This window comes from Phyllobates terribilis, unplaced genomic scaffold (assembly GCF_046119375.1).
Source record: "Phyllobates terribilis strain yellow unplaced genomic scaffold, ASM4611937v1 Scaffold_2__4_contigs__length_985480577, whole genome shotgun sequence".
Taxonomy (NCBI): domain Eukaryota; kingdom Metazoa; phylum Chordata; class Amphibia; order Anura; family Dendrobatidae; genus Phyllobates; species Phyllobates terribilis.
In genome coordinates, this window is record NW_027362762.1 from 758,977,662 (window position 1) to 758,995,600 (window position 17,939).

At 47.3% G+C, this 17,939-nt stretch overlaps 1 protein-coding gene across 6 annotated transcripts in view; it reads left to right on the top strand.

Moving 5' to 3' along the window:
• Window positions 1-17,939, top strand: part of MID1 (midline 1) — a 603,051-nt gene that overhangs the window by 482,830 nt on the left and 102,282 nt on the right. The window lies entirely within an intron of this gene.

A 17,939-nucleotide genomic window follows, 5' to 3' on the forward strand; every position in this document is an offset into this window, starting at 1 on the left:
TCTTTGTGCCCGCAAGCGGATAAGGATCTGCAGATGAGTATGCAAGTCACACACTTGTGGTCAGATGATCGCCTAGTCGAGCTGGGAATACACTGGAATTGTGATCGTATTTGCATTGTAACATTGTGGCTGTGTGCCGACTATGCATTTTTTAAGCGTTTCCGCAGCGGCAATTCCGTTGCAGAAACGCTTAAAAAACGCTTGGTAGAAGGTCTGCCATGTTCCCCAATGATAATCCGCATGTGCTGTGCACATGCTGCGGAAATTTCCGCTGCGGATTATCATTGCGGACAAAAACGCAGCACTACCAATTATTTCGCCGCCATTGACTTGCATTGGAACTAATGGATTACGCATCACTGCATCTGCAGATGCGGATACCATGAGTTTCAATATGCGGATGGTACCCGGGTTTGGAGAAGAGGAGACTCTCCTCCAGACCCGGGTACCATAGTACCTGTAAAAAAAAGGCATAAAATAAATAAAAAATATACATTATACTTACCTTCTGATGGCCCCCGGTCTCCATAGCGATCCTTCCTGGCTTGCCGGCAGCTCGCGATGGTCTAAAAGGACCTGCCATGACGTCATTTCGTCATGTGACTGGTCACTCGACCGCTGACGTCGGCGGTCGCGTGACCCGTCACATGACTAAATGACGTCATGGCAGGTCCTTTTAGTCCCCGCGAGCTGCTGGCAAGCCAAGACGCACCGGATAAGGACACCGGGGGCCATCAGAAGGTAAGTATAATATTTATTTTTTATTTTTTACCATTCTTTTACGGTCACACTATATAAATCCATGCCGTTTGCATGGATTTATATAGTGTGACCAAGTTGTCAAGCACTTTCCAAGTGATGCTAAAATCGCTTGGAAAGCGCTTGACAACCCGCATGCGGAAATGCATGCAAAAACGCTTCACATCCGCATGTCCCTGGCAAGAAAAACGCATGTACAATCCGCATGTACAATCCGCATGCGGTTTTTCTGCCAGGGTGATGCAGAAATGCTCAGGAAAAATTCGGATCATTTCTGCATCGTGGGCACATAGCCTGTCACAATTTAGAGATCTGCAGTCACACAGAGCGATAGCAGAAATTTGTCTTGAGCCCAGCAAGGCCACTTTAACAGACTCCATTGTCTTCTGTGGGCTTAGTTGGGTTGCAGTATTTTTGATAACAAGTGTAGTGCTGCAGACTGCTACTTTTGCTTTCAAAAACCTTGGAAAACTAAAGGCCTTCATACACATTTAGAATGAAGTTGACCGAACCCGCTGATTTTGAATGGATTAGATGACTATCTGGTGTATATGGAGGCCTCTCGACTGTCCACCAACAGATGATGCAAGGAGAGAGAAGGAACTGGCCTGTTGAAGTTCAGAGGACAATCCTTTTGTTTGTCACGCAGATAAACCACTGCCTGAGGGGTCTGGCATCAACTGTCTCATGGAGAACATAGGAGCACTCAACCAAGCCAAACAATACGGTGTATCGGGAAGTCGGGATAGAAAAGTGTTGGCCAAACAATAATTTGACCAACAGCTATCTATTCTGTATGGCCAACCTTATAATTCTCAACATTTCAATTGACAATAGACCTTTGTCTGGAGCATCTCTCCTTGATGTGAGCTGTGGAACCATTGGGAAAAGTGGTATTGACCCTATAATCAACTGTATCTTTATACTAGAGGCTTAACCCCCAACCGGTTATACAATAACTATACGTATGATTAAAATTAATGTCATATGACTCCACTAATCATGAAATAAAGGATTGCCCTCGTCTATCTGTTTAGACAATGAGCTCTAGCGGGGCTGTGATATGTCCCGTAATAATTGTTTCAAGTGACTCGAATTTGCAATTTTTTGTAAATCATTTTAACCAATGGCTTACATGTGATATAGGCAAGCAAGGTATGGGAAAAATAGTTTTTTTATGTTGGCCTCTAATGTTGTTGGCTGAAGATCAGGACAAGGGCCCCAGTTTTCTGTTGCTATATAGCAAACTTCAACTCTACCGGGCCCTATGGAAAAAAAAATATATATATATTTATTGATTCTTTAAATCTAAAATAATACTGTTGAGATATTTCTACATCTACTGAAAGTTCCAAAGTACAGGTAAAATGCTAAAATTGTATGTGTGTGTATATATATGTGTGTACTTTTTACATATCTATCTATATATGGTGTGTATGTACCGTATTTTTCGAACTATAACACGCACCTAGGTTTTAGAGGAGGAAAATAAAAAATAAAAATTTAAGCAAAAAATGTGGTCATGATGCACTTTTAAGGGGGAGGGGGTCTTCTGCTGACACTGGTATAGGGGTAATGTCCCCCAATTCTGACAATATCCCCCATCCTGGTATATATGCCCCCTCCCCACTTCCTTTTATACGTGGTCCCCATCCCCATCCTGGTATGCCTGGCATCCCTCCATCCTGGTATGCATGGAACCCCTCCATTCTGGTATGCATGGCACCCCTCATCTTTATCCTAGTATGCATGGCACCCCTCATCCCTATCCTGGTATGCATGGCACCCCTAACCCCTATCCTGGTATGCATGGCACAGAAATCCCCATCCTGGTATACATGGCACAGCAATCCCCATCCTGGTATGCATGGCACCCCTCATCCCCTGTCCTGGTATGCATGGCACCCCTCATCCCCTGTCCTGGTATGCATGGCACCCCTCATCCTTGTCCTGGTATGCATGGCACACCTCATCCCTCTTCCTGGTATGCATGGCACAGCAATCCCCATCCTGATATGCATGGCACAGCAATGCACAACTTCTGTTTTGGTCTGTACTATGTGTGTGACTCGCCCCCTGGGCCGTGGGGCACCCGGAACCGGGCTTCTCTGCGATGCTGGGGGTAGTAGTGGCAACCCGATCCCGTGGCTCAGGGTGGTCAGACCAAATTGTGGCAGTCTATTTATCAGTGTTTTGAATGTCCGACTACGCCACCTGTGGATTGCTTTCAGAGATAACCGCCGCTGCGAGGCAGACCACTGAGGCTGGTGTTGGTGTGCAGCACAGGGGTAGGACAACTCCCCACGGGAAGAGTGTAGCCTCAGGGCAGTGTAGGTGAATGCTGGGGGTGAAGTGCAGGCCGCAATAGTAAGAGTTCAGAGTCCGCTTCAAACAGTCCAGGGTCTTTATTGCAGATGTTATTACTGACCCAACAGGAGTACCGGTTAGGAATGGGCCTGGGTATCTGAGAGCATTCGGGCGAGCCCCAGTGGCCAGGGTGAGTGTGTAGGCCTACCGTCCTCTCTATGCTCTTGCTGACTATCCCCCTTTCCGTGGTGTAATAGCCCACGTCCCTGAGCTGGCCATGTACTGTGCCTGTATGGCTTGCGACTCGGGCCTTAGGTACCTTTTGCTTCTCCTTGCTGTACTGGTCCCTCTATGTGGCGGAGCCTCCAGGCTTCTTAGGCCAAGGGACCTGAAATCCCTCGCGGATTGGTTCTCTGCTGCTGGGCTTGCAACCCTGACAGCCTCGGACCCCAATGTCCGGTTGTGTGTTTCTCTCAGCCAGGACCGGCTCTCGTCGCCTCAGTCCCTGGCTCGCAGTCTCTCCTCTGCCTCACTGACTCCTCAGCTGCTGCTGACCTGTCCCTCTTCTCTGAGAACCCTTCTGGTCACTTCCGAAGTGGGTTCTGGTCTCTCTAACCCTGTCCCAGTTCCAGCTTTTATAGGGGCAGCCTGCTCCCCCTACTGGCCTGGGACAGGAGGTGCTGCATGCTAATGGTCCCTGACCAGGGAACCTCCCTCCTGCTCTCAGACACAGCCTTTAATATTTGTGGCATCCAGGCCTGGGGTGACACATTCCCCCCTAGTAAAATTTAGTACTCCGGGACTAAACAGGAAACACTAATACAGGGTATAAACAATAACATAACATATATACAAGTACATTTTGTCCTTAAGGTCACGGCACTTCCGTGACCGGGTGTCCATATCACCCAACTAGGTGAAGTTTTCCACAGTGTGGGGACCTGTCTCTATAAACCCCAAGTTCCTGGCCTTGGGCGTGGTGGCAAGGTAAGAGCTAACTACTTTGGGCCACATGGGAGCCACGCCAGACAGGTTTTTCTTCTGTGGCCATCTTCACAAGAGGGCACCAAGTGCAACTATCTACATGGTAGTTCCGGCCATTCAGTGTCCATGACCTGTCAGTCCATTGAACTAGGAAAACTGGAGAAAACACTATTAGTTATCAGGTAACAAACATAAAACATTAAATATTTACAGGTAATTGTAGACTTTGCACTTAGATCTTCCAGCGATCTGGTACTTGACCCCTAGTGCTCCGGTTGACCTGCGTAACCCACTGTCTGGTGGTGGTCTAACCTGGCTTTCCCCACTATCATTTAGGGTACCGCTACTAGCTGGGTTTACAGGCAGGGCAGGCAGCTGTCTGCGGGTCCTCTGGCTTACCGCAGGCATGGCAGGCTCACTGTCAGCAGAGGGTAGACTCTCCTGGTCTGCTGGCATGGGTTCTTCTGCCTCCGGGGCTGCTTGTTCCTCTTGTACTTCCTGCTGTCCTGTAGGCTCCTGCTGGGTTGACTGAAGGAAGTGTAGGACGGGTACCACTATCGCGTCATTTATCCGAGTCCAGGTCCGGGGGAACTCTCCGAGAACGGTGCTGACCATTTCCTCCTTGTCCACTGCGGGCTCAAGGTCATCTTGATCTTCACTTGGACTCTGCAGTTGCTCGGGACACGTTTTAGGTGGTCTCTGGAGACAGTGCTAGTGGTTTCTCCTCCATCCTTGGTAATTACACATACCTTCGGGTTGTCGTGGTTGGACGGCAGTACTGTGTACGGGTCGTTCTCCCACTGATCATCTAGCTTGTGAAGCCTTCACTTCCGCTTCAGGACCTGCACACTAGGTTCCAGGGGACCAGCAGGGGCGTGTTGGTTGAAGAGCCTCTCTTGTTTTTCTCTCGCTTGAGCCAGACTCTTCTCCACACTCTCCTGTACCTTCTTGTACTGTAGCCGCTGTTCCGTATCCCAGTCCTCATCTGGGGAGGTGTCCTCGGGTGTCAGGACTCCCATCTCCAGGTCCATAGGCAGCTTACCTGGTCTTGCTCGCATCAGGTAAGACGGGGTGCAGTTGGTTGCATTCACCGGGATATGGTTGTACAAGTCTATCAGGTCTGGCAGCTTCTCCGGCCACAGGCTGCGTTCTTCCAGGGGCAACATCTTGAGGAGATCAATGACGATATTATTCATTTTCTCACACAGCCCGTTGGTTTGCGGGTGGTAAGGCGTTGTCCGAATCTTCCTACAGCCGTAGAGGTTGCAGAACTCCTGGAAGACTTCCGCCTCAAACGCTGGACCCTGATCTGTCAAGACCTGTTCCGGATACCCGTGTGGACGGCAGAAGTGTTGTTGGAAGGCTCTGGCCGCCGTTTTGGCCGTCAAGTCTTTAACCAGGACCACCACCAAGAACCGGGAGTAATGGTCCACAATCATGAGGGCATAGATGTAGCCGGCCCGGCTTGGAGCCAACTTCACATGGTCCAGAGCTACCAGCTCAAGAGGCTGCCTGGTGACGATGGGCCTCAAGTGTGTCTTCTGGCTGGTACGGTCGTTCCTTCTGAGGTGACATGGGCCAAAGTCCCGGCACCACTTCTCTATGGCCCCTCTCATACCGATCCAGTAGAACCGCTCTCTCAGTAGGAACTCCAGTTTCTTCCACCCGAAGTGTCCCGCTCTGTCATGGTAAGCCTCCAGGACCATTGTTGCATCCCGTCTCGGGACCACTACCTGCCAGGTCAGCTCGTGCGTCCGGTGGTTGACAAGCCTTTTGCACAGCTTACCTTCGTAGAGGAATAGCCTGCTTTTCTCCTTCCATAACTGCTTGGCTTCCTCTGGAGCGTCCGGGCCAGGGCTAGCGTCTGCCTGGGTCAACAGGTCTTTCACCAGGCGAACTGCAGGGTCACTTTCTTGCGTTTCAGCCCAGCCGTGGTGGGGTAAGGGGTTGAACATGACGGTGGTTAGGTCTTTGTCTCTTACCCGGTGAGAATACTGAGTGGCCCCATACCGGTGGAACGCAGGGAGCTCTACTTCCTCCAGATCTTCCGAGTCTTCTTCTCCTTCGGGTAGGTGGGGCATTCTTGACAGGGCATTGGTTCTGCCTGCCCGGTATTTGATTGTGAAGTCATAATTTGATAGCTGGCCCATCCACCGCTGTTCTAGGGCACCAAGTCTTGCATTGTCCAGGTGTGTTAACGGGTTGTTGTCCGTGTACACAGTGAACTTTGCGGAGGCCAGGTAATGTTTAAACCGTTCGGTGACGGCCCACACCACTGCCAAGAATTCTAGCTTGAAGGAGCTGTAATTCTCCGGGTTCCTTTCAATGGGCCTCAGCTTCCGGCTGGCGTACGCGATCACCCTTTCTCTGCCCTGTTGGTTTTGGGACAGTACGGCTCCTAGCCCCACATTACTGGCGTCTGTGTGGAGGATAAAAGGCTGGCCATAATCGGGGTAGGCCAGGATCTCATCCCCCGTGTGGGCCATCTTCAACTGGCGGAAGGACTCCTCTTCCGGCTTGTCCCACTTGAAGGGTGGCTTGTGACTTCTGGATTTAGACTGACCTATCAGGAGGTCCTGCATTGGAGCTGCCATCTTAGTGAACCCGGGGATGTACCTTCGGTAGTAGCCTACCAACCCGAGGAATTGCCTCACTTCTTTGATGTTAGAGGGGCTTGGCCAGCTCTTGATGGCTGTAACCTTGTCGGGGTCGGGGGCTACTCCCTCAGCACTCACCACCTGCCCCAGGTACTGTACCTTCTGCTTTAACAGATGGCACTTGGAGGGTTTCACTTTCATGCCAAAGCCTGCCAGGGCCTCGAACACCTCAGCCAGGTGCTTTAGATGGTCCTCGTAAGTCTTTGAATAGACAATCACGTCGTCCAGGTAAAGTAGGACCGTCTCGAAGTTTCAGTGTCCTAGACAGCATTCCATCAGCCTCTGGAAGGTCCCGGGTGCGTTGCAGAGCCCGAATGGCATACAGTTGAATTCGCTCAATCCCATCGGGGTGGTGAAGGCGGTGTTCTCCTTGTCAGCCTCTGCCACAGGAACCTGCCAGTACCCGCTAGTAAGGTCCAAAGTAGAGAAGAAATTAGCTGATTTTAGTGCGGCTAAAGACTCCTCTATCCTAGGTAACGGGTACGCGTCTTTATGGGTAATACGATTGATTTGTCTATAGTCCACGCACATTCTCATGGTACCGTCTTTCTTTTTTACCAGAACCAAGGGGGCTGCCCAGGGGCTACAGCTGTCTCTAATGACCCCGGCTTTTTTCATTTCTCTCAGCATGCCCTTTGCGTTCTGATAATGTGCGGGGGGTACAGGTCTGTATCTCTCTTTTATTGGTGGGTGGCTCCCCGTGGGGATGTGGTCTACCCCTTTCACCCTGCGGAAGTCTAGCGGGTGCTTACTAAAGATTCTCTCGTACTCCTGAACCACCCGGTAGACTCCTTGTTTTTGGTGCAAGGGAGTGAGTCAGCACCCACGTGTAGTTTCTGGCACCAGTCCTCCTTAGGTTTCTGGGAGCCATTACCCTCCGCCTGGGGAGATGGAGGCAAGGGTTCCACGGCCCTGACGGCATTATGTTCAGCAGTATACAATTTGGCTAGTGTAGCGTACCGGGGCAAGTGTACTTCCCTTTCCCCAATGTTTAAGATCCGGACGGGCACCCTTCCATGGCGGACATCAACCAACCCCCGGGCTGTCAAAATGGTGGGCCTGCTGTCTGAGTGCACGGGTTCTACCATGGCTTGGTAGTCTCTCCCTCTTAACCCGATTGCAGTCCGACACCAGATCATCATTTCACTTTTGGGAGGCATTGCAATGGGGAACGGGTCGCTCATCCTCACGCTACCGATCTCACCACCAGACAGTTCTACCTGTTGCCGTCTCATCAGGGCTCTTATCTCCTTCTGGAGGACCCTCTGTTGGCTGGAGCTCGCATTCATCGCCACCTGCTGCAAAATTACAATCACTTCTGAAAGACAATTTTCAATCACGTTAGTACCCAAGGTTATTTTAGGGTGACTTTCTCGACGGTCAATGTCCACAATGATCACTCCCTGTGCCGGCAGTTCAACTTTACCAATCTTAATGGTCATCTCTCTGAACCCCACCTGCGGCACGGGCTGGCCATTGCTGGCGATGATGCTCAAGTCACTGTCTGGATAGCGGGTTATGTCAGTGTCACTCCAGTACTGCTTGAAAAGTACATAGGGGATGGTAGTCACTTGGGACCCGGTGTCCAGCAGTGCACTCATGGGGATACCATCCAGCACTACGGGTAAAACCGGGCGTCCCCCTACGTACTTATCACGCCAATTAGACGGGCCTGGTGACCTTATGCCTGGGGGTTGGCCCTCTGCCCCAGGTCGGACCCATTTAAAGTACAGTACCTGGCTACGTGTCCCGGCTGGCTGTAACGGCAGCAAATCGGCTGTCCATCCTCAGTGTAACGATCGGCAGGCCTCCCTCTGAACGACTGGATCCTCCTCCGTCGACGCCACGGGATATCCTCCGGACTGGAAGCCAGCTTGATTGGTCCTGACGGGTCCATCTGTAACGACTGTACGGTCCTGGTCAATGCAGCCACACTCTTTGTTAGTTCTTGGACCTGATGGTGCAGGTTTGCAGGCGGGGATGGGTTTAGAGCCTGCGCATCAGCCCCCACAAGGTCTGCGGGGTAGGGCGCCGCCCCCTGGTGGTAAGTGATGGCAGGGCGCCGGGAAGCTACAGCGCCACCCGGTGCGGGTTCTCGGAGCACCCGGATCGCCCTATCTTTGAACTGTGCAAAAGTCAAATCGGGGTTCTGTAGGGTCATGAGGCGCAGCTGAGTTCTGTGGGCGCTGGACAGCAGACCTTCTATGAACTGGTCAGTCAACAGTTTATCTGTATCCTGCACGCCGCCAGGGTCAGCTTGCTTGATTGCTCCCAAGGCTTCCTGTAAATTTAGGACATAATCTCTGATGCTATCTTGGGCTTGCTGCTTACAGCCATAGAACTGCATTTTGATTTCTGCTGAGGTACGGGTGTCAAAGGTGTCCCGCAAACGGGTCAGAACCCCCTTTACAGTAATTTTCTCCTCAGCTATCCAAGACTTTACCTCCCGCTGGGCCGCACCAGTTGACTGCCCTATCAGTATGCTTACTTTCTGTTCTGTCAGGGGATAAACTTTGAATAAGCTATACAGTCTTTCTTTAAAGTCGCCCAAGGTATGCGACTCGCCAGCATACTGTGGCAGCCAGGCTGCTCCGGGGATATAGGGCATGGAAAACGGCATCACAGCTGTAGCGGCTACGCTGGTGGTAGAGGGTCCCTCCGCGTCCGACATCTTCCTCCCCCCTAGTTAACCGTGGCCTACCTTCCGACGATCCTCTTCTGTAGGCCGCGGCTTCGCTTGCGATGCTCTGGGTGAGGACCTTGCGTCGCTCGGCGATGACATCGGCGTCCGCTGGATCTCCTTCCAGGACCTTGCGCAGCGTCTCAGCGTAGGGCGGGGCTTCAGGTCTCACTCGGTTTTGACGTCCACGCCCCTCTTCTTCCCGCGCGGCGTCCCGAAGATGGCGCCCGATGGCGGGAAACTGCTCTGGATGGCGGGAAATGGCCCCGAATGGCGGGAAACTTCACTCAGGTAAGTATAAAGTCTTTTTCAGGCACGCAATACCCGTTTGTGGCGGGTTGGTCACAATCCTGCCGACTACGCTAAAACTGACTCGCCTACTGGGCCGTGGGGCACTCGGAACCGGGCTTCTCTGCGATGCTGGGGGTAGTAGTGGCAACCCGATCCCGTGGCTCAGGGTGGTCAGACCAAATTGTGGCAGTCTTTTTATCAGTGTTTTGAATATCCGACTACGCCACCCGTGGATTGCTATCAGGGATAACCGCCGCTGCGAGGCAGACCACTGAGGCTGGTGTTGGTGTGCAGCACAGGGGTAGGACAACTCCCCACGGGAAGAGTGTAGCCTCAGGGCAGTGTAGGTGAATGCTGGGGGTGAAGTGCAGGCCGCAATAGTAAGAGTTCAGAGTCCGCTTCAAACAGTCCAGGGTCTTTATTGCAGATGTTATTACTGACCCAACAGGAGTACCGGTTAGGAATGGGCCTGGGTATCTGAGAGCATTCGGGCGAGCCCCACTGATCAGGGTGAGTGTGTAGGCCTACCGTTCTTTCTATGCTCTTGCTGACTATCCCCCTTTTCGTGGTGTAATAGCCCACGTCCCTGAGCTGGCCATGTACTTTGCCTGTATGGCTTGCGACTCGGACCTTAGGTACCTTCAAAGTAGCCACCTTTTGCTTTGATGACTGCTTTGCACACTCTTGGCATTCTCTTGATGAGCTTCAAGAGGTAGTCACCGGAAATGGTTCTCACTTCACAGGTATGCCCGGTCAGGTTTAATAAGTGGGATTTCTTGCCTTATAAATGAAGTTGGGACCATCAGTTGTGTTGTGCAGAAGTCAGGTGCATACACAGCTGATAGTCCTACTGAATAGACTGTTAGAATTTGTGTTATGGCAAGAAAAAAGCAGCTAAGTAAAGAAAAATGAGTGGCCATCATTACTTTAAGAAATGAAGGTCAGTCAGTCCGAAAAATTGGGCAAACTTTGAATTTGTCCCCAAGTGCAGTTGCAAAAACCATCAAGCGCTACAAAGAAACTGGCTCACATGAGGACCGCCCCAGGAAAGGAAGACCAAGAGTCACCTCTGCTTCTGAGGATAAGTTTATCCGAGTCACCAGCCTCAGAAATTGCAGGTTAACAGCAGCTCAGATTAGAGACCAGGTCAATGCCACACAGAGTTCTAGCAGCAGACACATCTCTACAACAACTGCTAAGAGGAGACTTTGTGCAGCAGGCCTTCATGGTAAAATAGCTGCTAGGAAACCACTGCTAAGGACAGGCAACAAGCAGAAGAGACTTGTTTGGGTTAAAGAACACAAGGAATGGACATTAGACCAGTGGAAATCTGTGCTTTGGTCTGATGAGTCCAAATTTGAGCTCTTTGGTTCAAACCACCGTGTCTTTGCGCGACGCAGAAAAGGTGAACGGATGGGCTCTACATGCCTGGTTCCCACTGTGAAGCATGGAGGAGGAGGTGTGATGGTGTGGGGGTGCTTTGCTGGTGACACTGTTGGGAATTTATTCAAAATTGAAGGCATACTGAACCAGCATGGCTACCACAGCATCTTGCAGCGGCATGCTATTCCATCCGGTTTGCGTTTAGTTGGACCATCATTTATTTTTCAACAGGACAATGACCCCAAACACGCCTCCAGGCTATGTAAGGGCTCTTTGACCAAGAACGAGAGTGATGGGGTGCTACGCCAGATGACCTGGCCTCCACAGTCACCAGACCTGAACGCAATCGAAATGGTTTGGGGTGAGCTGGACTGCAGAGTGAAGGCAAAAGGACCAACAAGGGCTAAGCATCTCTTGGAACTCCTTCAAGATTGTCGGAAGACCATTTCCGGTGACTACCTCTTGAAGCTCATCAAGAAAATGCCAAGAGTGTGCAAAGCTGTCATCAAAGCAAAAGGTGGCTACTTTGAAGAACCTAGAATATAAGACATATTTTCAGTTGTTTCACACTTTTTTGTTAAGTATATAATTCCACATGTGTTAATTCATAGTTTTGATGCCTTCAGTGTGAATTTACAATTTTCAAAGTCATGAAAATACAGAAAAATCTTTAAATGAGAAGGTGTGTCCAAACTTTTGGTCTGTACTGTATATACACCGCGTGCAGAATTATTAGGCAAATGAGTATTTTGATCACTTTGATACTTTTTATACATGTTGTCCTATTCCAAGCTGCATAGGCTTCAGAGCCAACTACCAGTCAAGTAAATCTGGTTATGTGCATCTCTGTAATGAGGAGGGGTGTTGTCTAATGACATCAACACCTTATATAAGGTGTGCTTAATTATTAGGCAACTTCCTTTCCTTTGGCAAAATGGGTCAGAAGACAGATTTGACGGGCTCTGAAAAGTCCAAAATTGTGAGATGTCTTGCAGAGGAATGCAGCAGTCTTGAAATTTCCAAACTTTTGAAGCGTGATCAATCAAGCGTTTCATGGCAAATAGCCAACAGGGTCGCAAGAAGCGTGTTAGCCCAAAAAGGCGCAAAATAACTGCCCATGAATTGAGGAAAATCAAGCGTGAAGCTGCCAAGATGCCATTCGCCACCAGTTTTGCCATATTTCAGAGCTGCAACATTACTGGAGTATCAAAAAGCACAAGGTGTGCGATACTCACAGACATGGCCAAGGTAAGGAAGGCTGAAAAACGACCACCTTTGAACAAGAAACATAAGATAAAACGTCAAGAATGGGCCAAGAAATATCTTAAGACTGATTTTTCAAAGGTTTTATGGACTGATGAAATGAGAGTGACTCTTGATGGGCCAGATGGATGGGCCAGAGGCTGAATCAATAAAGGACAGAGAGCTCCACTCCGACTCAGACGCTAGCAAGGTGGAGGTGGGTTACTGGTATGGGCTGGTATCATCAAAGATGAACTTGTGGGACCTTTTCGGGTTGAGGATGGAGTGAAGCTCAACTCCCAGACCTACTGCCAGTTTCTGGAAGACAACTTCTTCAAGCAGTGGTACAGGAAGAAGTCGGTATCGTTCAAGAAAAGCAGGACAATGCTCCATCACATGCATCCAACTACTCCACAGCGTGGCTAGCCAGTAAAGGTCTAAAAGAAGAAAAAATAATGACATGGCCCCCTTGTTCACCTGATCTGAACCCCATAAAGAACCTGTGGTCCATCATAAAATGTGAGATCTACAGGGAGGGAAAACAGTACACCTCTCGGAACAGTGTCTGGGAGGCTGTGGTGGCTGCTGCACGCAATGTTGATCGAAAACTGATCAAGCAACTGACAGAATAGAATCTATGGATGGAAGGCTGTTGAGTGTCATCATAAAGAAAGGTGGCTATATTGATCACTAATTTTTTGGGTTTTTGTTTTTGCATGTCAGAAATGTTTATTTCTAAATTTTGTGCACTGATATAGGTTTACCTGGTGAAAATAAACAAGTGAGATGGGATTATATTTGGTTTTTATTAAGTTGCCTAATAATTCTGCACAGTAATAGTTACGTACCTGCACAAACAGATATCCTCCTAAGATAGCCAAATCTAAAAAAAAAAACCCACTCCAACTTCCAAAAATATTAAGCTTGGATATTTGAGTCTTTTGGGTTGATTGAGAACATAGTTGTTAATCAATAATAAAAATAATCCTCTAAAATACAACTTGCCTAATAATTCTGCACACAGTGTATATGTGTGTATATATATATATTTATATTTATAAAATATAATATATGCATATTGAATTCCTCATATTAGTTTGCCTGGAAAAGTGTACAAATGTATGTGCAAGCTTGCAGGTCAAGATATCTGTCCTCTTTGTAGGGTCCTTATCTTGTTGTTCTGGACCTTTTATCAGACATTTTATTGTCTATTTTACGGGATGTTGAGTCGTCAAATAGAGTAGGGTTAAATCAAGGTCAGCCGTGTCGCCTCTATCTGTGGCACCAAGACTGCCGTCTGTCTGCGAAACCTTTTATATTGTTGTGTAATATTTGCTGCATGCCTGGTTTATTATACAATTATTTTGCTTGCAGCACCACTTTTAGGAGTATTATGTGGTTGTTAAATCCCAATAAACAGCATAAACCACAACCCCGTATTCCTAGTAGAATCTGGTTTATAAAATGCTAAACGTTACTTTAATATATCCCAGGAGACAGTATGTATTGTGTACGTTTTTTCAGAATGTTAAAAATATGCCGAGGCTATGACTGATGGGTAAGGTTTTGCCTATAAGCACTCATTGATAAGTCTGTATATGTATATGCAATTTCATTTAGCATTTTGTTTCTTTTTCTATTTCATACAGTTTTTTTTTATATAAATGTACTTGAAAGTCTTAGTTATGGGAGTTGATGTTGAAGAGGTGTCTATCTAATACCATTTCATTTTTAAATATACCATAAGTGGCATAATGACTTGGGAACGGGAAGATTGTGCTTTTAGGAGTCTTAATCACTTATTCTGCAGCCTACATGACATACTTAGTTAAAAATTTTAAAGTGCCTAAAATATAAGTAAGCCGCATTATGAGAAATGTCCTCATATAGTTGAATCACTCTTATTCGCAACGTGGAACAGGTAAGATGAGAAGGATTTAAAGCGTCAGTGGCTTTTTTCAGATATTTGTTTTTTAAGTATACTTTTCATGGAAGACGTTTAATGGAAGGAGTAGCAATTACATCTCTGACATTATTGTTTAATAACCTGCACTCAAACATTATAAATTTGCTTTACGTTTTACATGTTCTCCTGACAAGGGTAATAAGGCAGTGACAGGTGATATAATAAGCGGTATATTTCATTACCTGTCACTATTGCAATATTAAAACAAAAGTAGGTCGTTTATATTTAAGTATCCAGAGTCGTCTGCTATCATAAAATGAAATTCCTTCCTGCAGGACATATAAATGTGATTTATGGATCTGCTTTGTACTGTCCATAAACATACTCTATGTGAAGCTTTTCAGCTGCAAAAATAAATATCGCTCTCCGCTGCACTATTATTGGCATCAAATCACCAGAACCCCATCAGAAACCTGTCCAGCTCCATGTACAGTGGTGGCCAAAAGTATTGGCACCCCAGCAATTCTGTCAGATAATACTCAGCTTCTTCCTGAAAATGATTGCAATCACAAATTCTTTGGTATTATTATCTTCATTTAATTTGCTTGCAAGGAAAAAACACAAAAGAGAATGAAGCAAAAATCAAATCATTGATCATTTCACGCAAAACTCCAAAAATGGGCCAGACAAAAGTATTGGCACCCTCAGCCTAATACTTGGTTGCACAACCTTTAGCCAAAATAACTGCGAACAACCGCTTCCGGTAACCATCAATGAGTTTCTTACAATGCTCTGCTGGAATTGTAGACCATTCTTCTTTGGCAAACTGCTCCAGGTCCCTGATATTTGAAGGGTGCCTTCTCCAAACTGCCATTTTGAGATCTCTCCACAGGTGTTCTATGGGATTCAGGTCTGGACTCATTGCTGGCCACCTTAGAAGTCTCCAGTGCTTTCTCTCAAACCATTTTATAGTGCTTTTGGAAGTGTGTTTTGGGTCATTGTCCTGCTGGAAGACCCATGACCTCTGAGGGAGACCCAGCTTTCTCACACTGGGCCCTACATTATGCTGCAAAATTTGTTGGTAGTCTTCAGACTTCATAATGCCATACACACGGTCAAGCAGTCCAGTGCCAGAGGCAGCAAAGCAACCCCAAAACATCAGGGAACCTCCGCCATGTTTGACTGTAGGGACCGTGTTGTTTTCTTTGAATGCCTCTTTTTTTTCCCTGTACACTATGTTGATGCTTTTTCCCAAAAAGCTCTACTTTTGTCTCATCTGACCAGAGAACATTCTTCCAAAACATTTTAGGCTTTCTCAGGTAAGTTTTGGCAAACTCCAGCCTGGCTTTTTTATGTCTCGGGGTAAGAAGTGGGGTCTTCCTGGGTATCCTACCATACAGTCCCTTTTCATTCAGACGCCGACGGATAGTACGGGTTGACACTGTTGTACCCTCGGACTGCAGGACATCTTGAACTTGTTTGGATGTTAGTCGAGGTTCTTTATCCACCATCCGCACAATCTTGCGTTGAAATCTCTCGTCAATTTTTCTTTTCCGTCCACATCTAGGGAGGTTAGCCACACTGCCATGGGCTTTAAACTTCTTGATGACACTGCGCACGGAAGACCCAGGAACATTCAGGTCTTTGGAGATGGACTTGTAGCCTTGAGATTGCTCATGCTTCCTCACAATTTGGTTTCTCAAGTCCTCAGACAGTTCTTTGGTCTTCTTTCTTTTCTCCATGCTCAATGTGGTACACACAAGGACACAGGACAGAGGTTGAGTCAACTTTAATCCATGTTAACTGGCTGCAAGTGTGATTTAGTTATTGCCAACACCTATTAGGTGCCACAGATAAATTACAGGTGCTGTTAATTACACAAATTAGAGAAGCATCACATGATTTTTCAAACAGTGCCAATACTTTTGTCCACCCCCTTTTTTAGGTTTGGTGTGGAATTATATCCAATTTGGCTTTAGGACAATTCTTTTTGTGTTTTTTCATTGAAGACAAATTAAATGAAGATAATAATACCAAAGAATTTGTGATTGCAATCATTTTCAGGAAGAAACTGAGTATTATCTGACAGAATTGCAGGGGTGCCAATACTTTTGGCCACCACTGTATCATTACAGACCTGAATCACTCGATGGTTCATGTACTAATCTTTATACTAATGATTATTAAATTGAATCAATTCTACTGTAACATGTTTTTGCTTTCATTTATTCATTGCTAAAATATGCATAGAAAATTAGTGAATGGGGAAACATGGAGGTGCTAATAGTGTGTTAGTGTGCCGTGAGAAAACCGAAAAAACAAAAAATAAATGAGGAGTTGGCCATGCTTGAACTGACCGATAAGCAACTATTAGTCTAGTGACTAATCTAGATAAGCAGAATTTCCGTCACATAAAATTAGCTCTTAACACACCCATACACACTAGAGTAATGTCGTCTGAACCCAGCCATATCGACGAGCTCGGCCGTCCGTCTGATGTGTATCGGGGCCCCTGACAGACTATAGCATAAGGTTCCGGTATGTCCGATTGTACACTGCTTATCTGTTAGTTCTTTAAAAGGGCATTTACAATGCAAGAGATTTCTGAACAAGTGTCGTTAAATACCCTCATTTCCCAATTATCTTGCCGTGTAAACAGTCTGCCGATCACCGGATGAAAAAGCGAAACGTTCATCGCGTGAAGTGATCTTTTGTGCAGCACAAAAAAAAATTGTGGGCGGCGCATCATTTTGTGTAAAAAGGACTTGTACCACCGAGAACTATGGAAGTCTAAGTACATTCAGCAAACTAAAGAAGACGGCTCAGTGCACATTGTTTACTAGATCGCTCATTGTGCTTCGGTCGGTCTGCCTGTGTAACCAGGCATTCAAATGATTGCCGATGGGTAATTTATGATCAGCAGTCATACCGTGCTGCCGGTCGGTCCATGTAAATGGACCTTAAGGGATAAGTCACCACTAAAGATGCCTGGCAGCCGCTCTCTCATGGAGAACACAGAAGCCCTCCTGTGTATGGGAGAGTCGTGCAATGGGGCTTTAGACAGCCCCAATTCTCAGTGAGTCACAAAGAAATCTACAAGATCTGCAAGCAAAAGACTAAAGTCCCTCATACACATTAGACTAATATTATATGAGCCTGCTAACATCGGCTAACAGCCTAATGTGTATGGGGGCCTCCTGACTCTCCCGACAGATTATGTCAGGGGAGAGAAGGACCCAGCAGGTCCAGTTTTGAACCACTGATTCTTTTGTTCTCCAGGAGATAAGCCACTGCCAGAAATGTCTAGCAGTGGCTCACTCACAGAGAATACAGGCGCTCACAGAGAATACAGTCGGCTCAGCTTAGCCAAGCATTCCCGTGTATGGGGGAGAAGAGAGATGGCTGCGGAACAACAAATTGTTCTTTGACAGCTATTGTGCATGGGGGAGCTTTGTCGATGACCAGATTGAGTTTTTTTGGTTCATAAATAGCTAAAATTGTAAGTTAAAGGATAATTGCACTTTTTGATTGTTGTGGGGGGAATTTGGTGAATAGACCCCTATGCAAAAACCAAAAGCACTCAATAGAAGGACATTATAGACAGTCTCATCTCTGTGCAGAGCAGTGCTTGCCTAAACGCTCGCATTTCACCATGGTGAGCGCCGTAGCACCCAGATCAGACTATACAGGGTTTGATTGTTGTAAGCTACCATGAACACTTACAGATTTG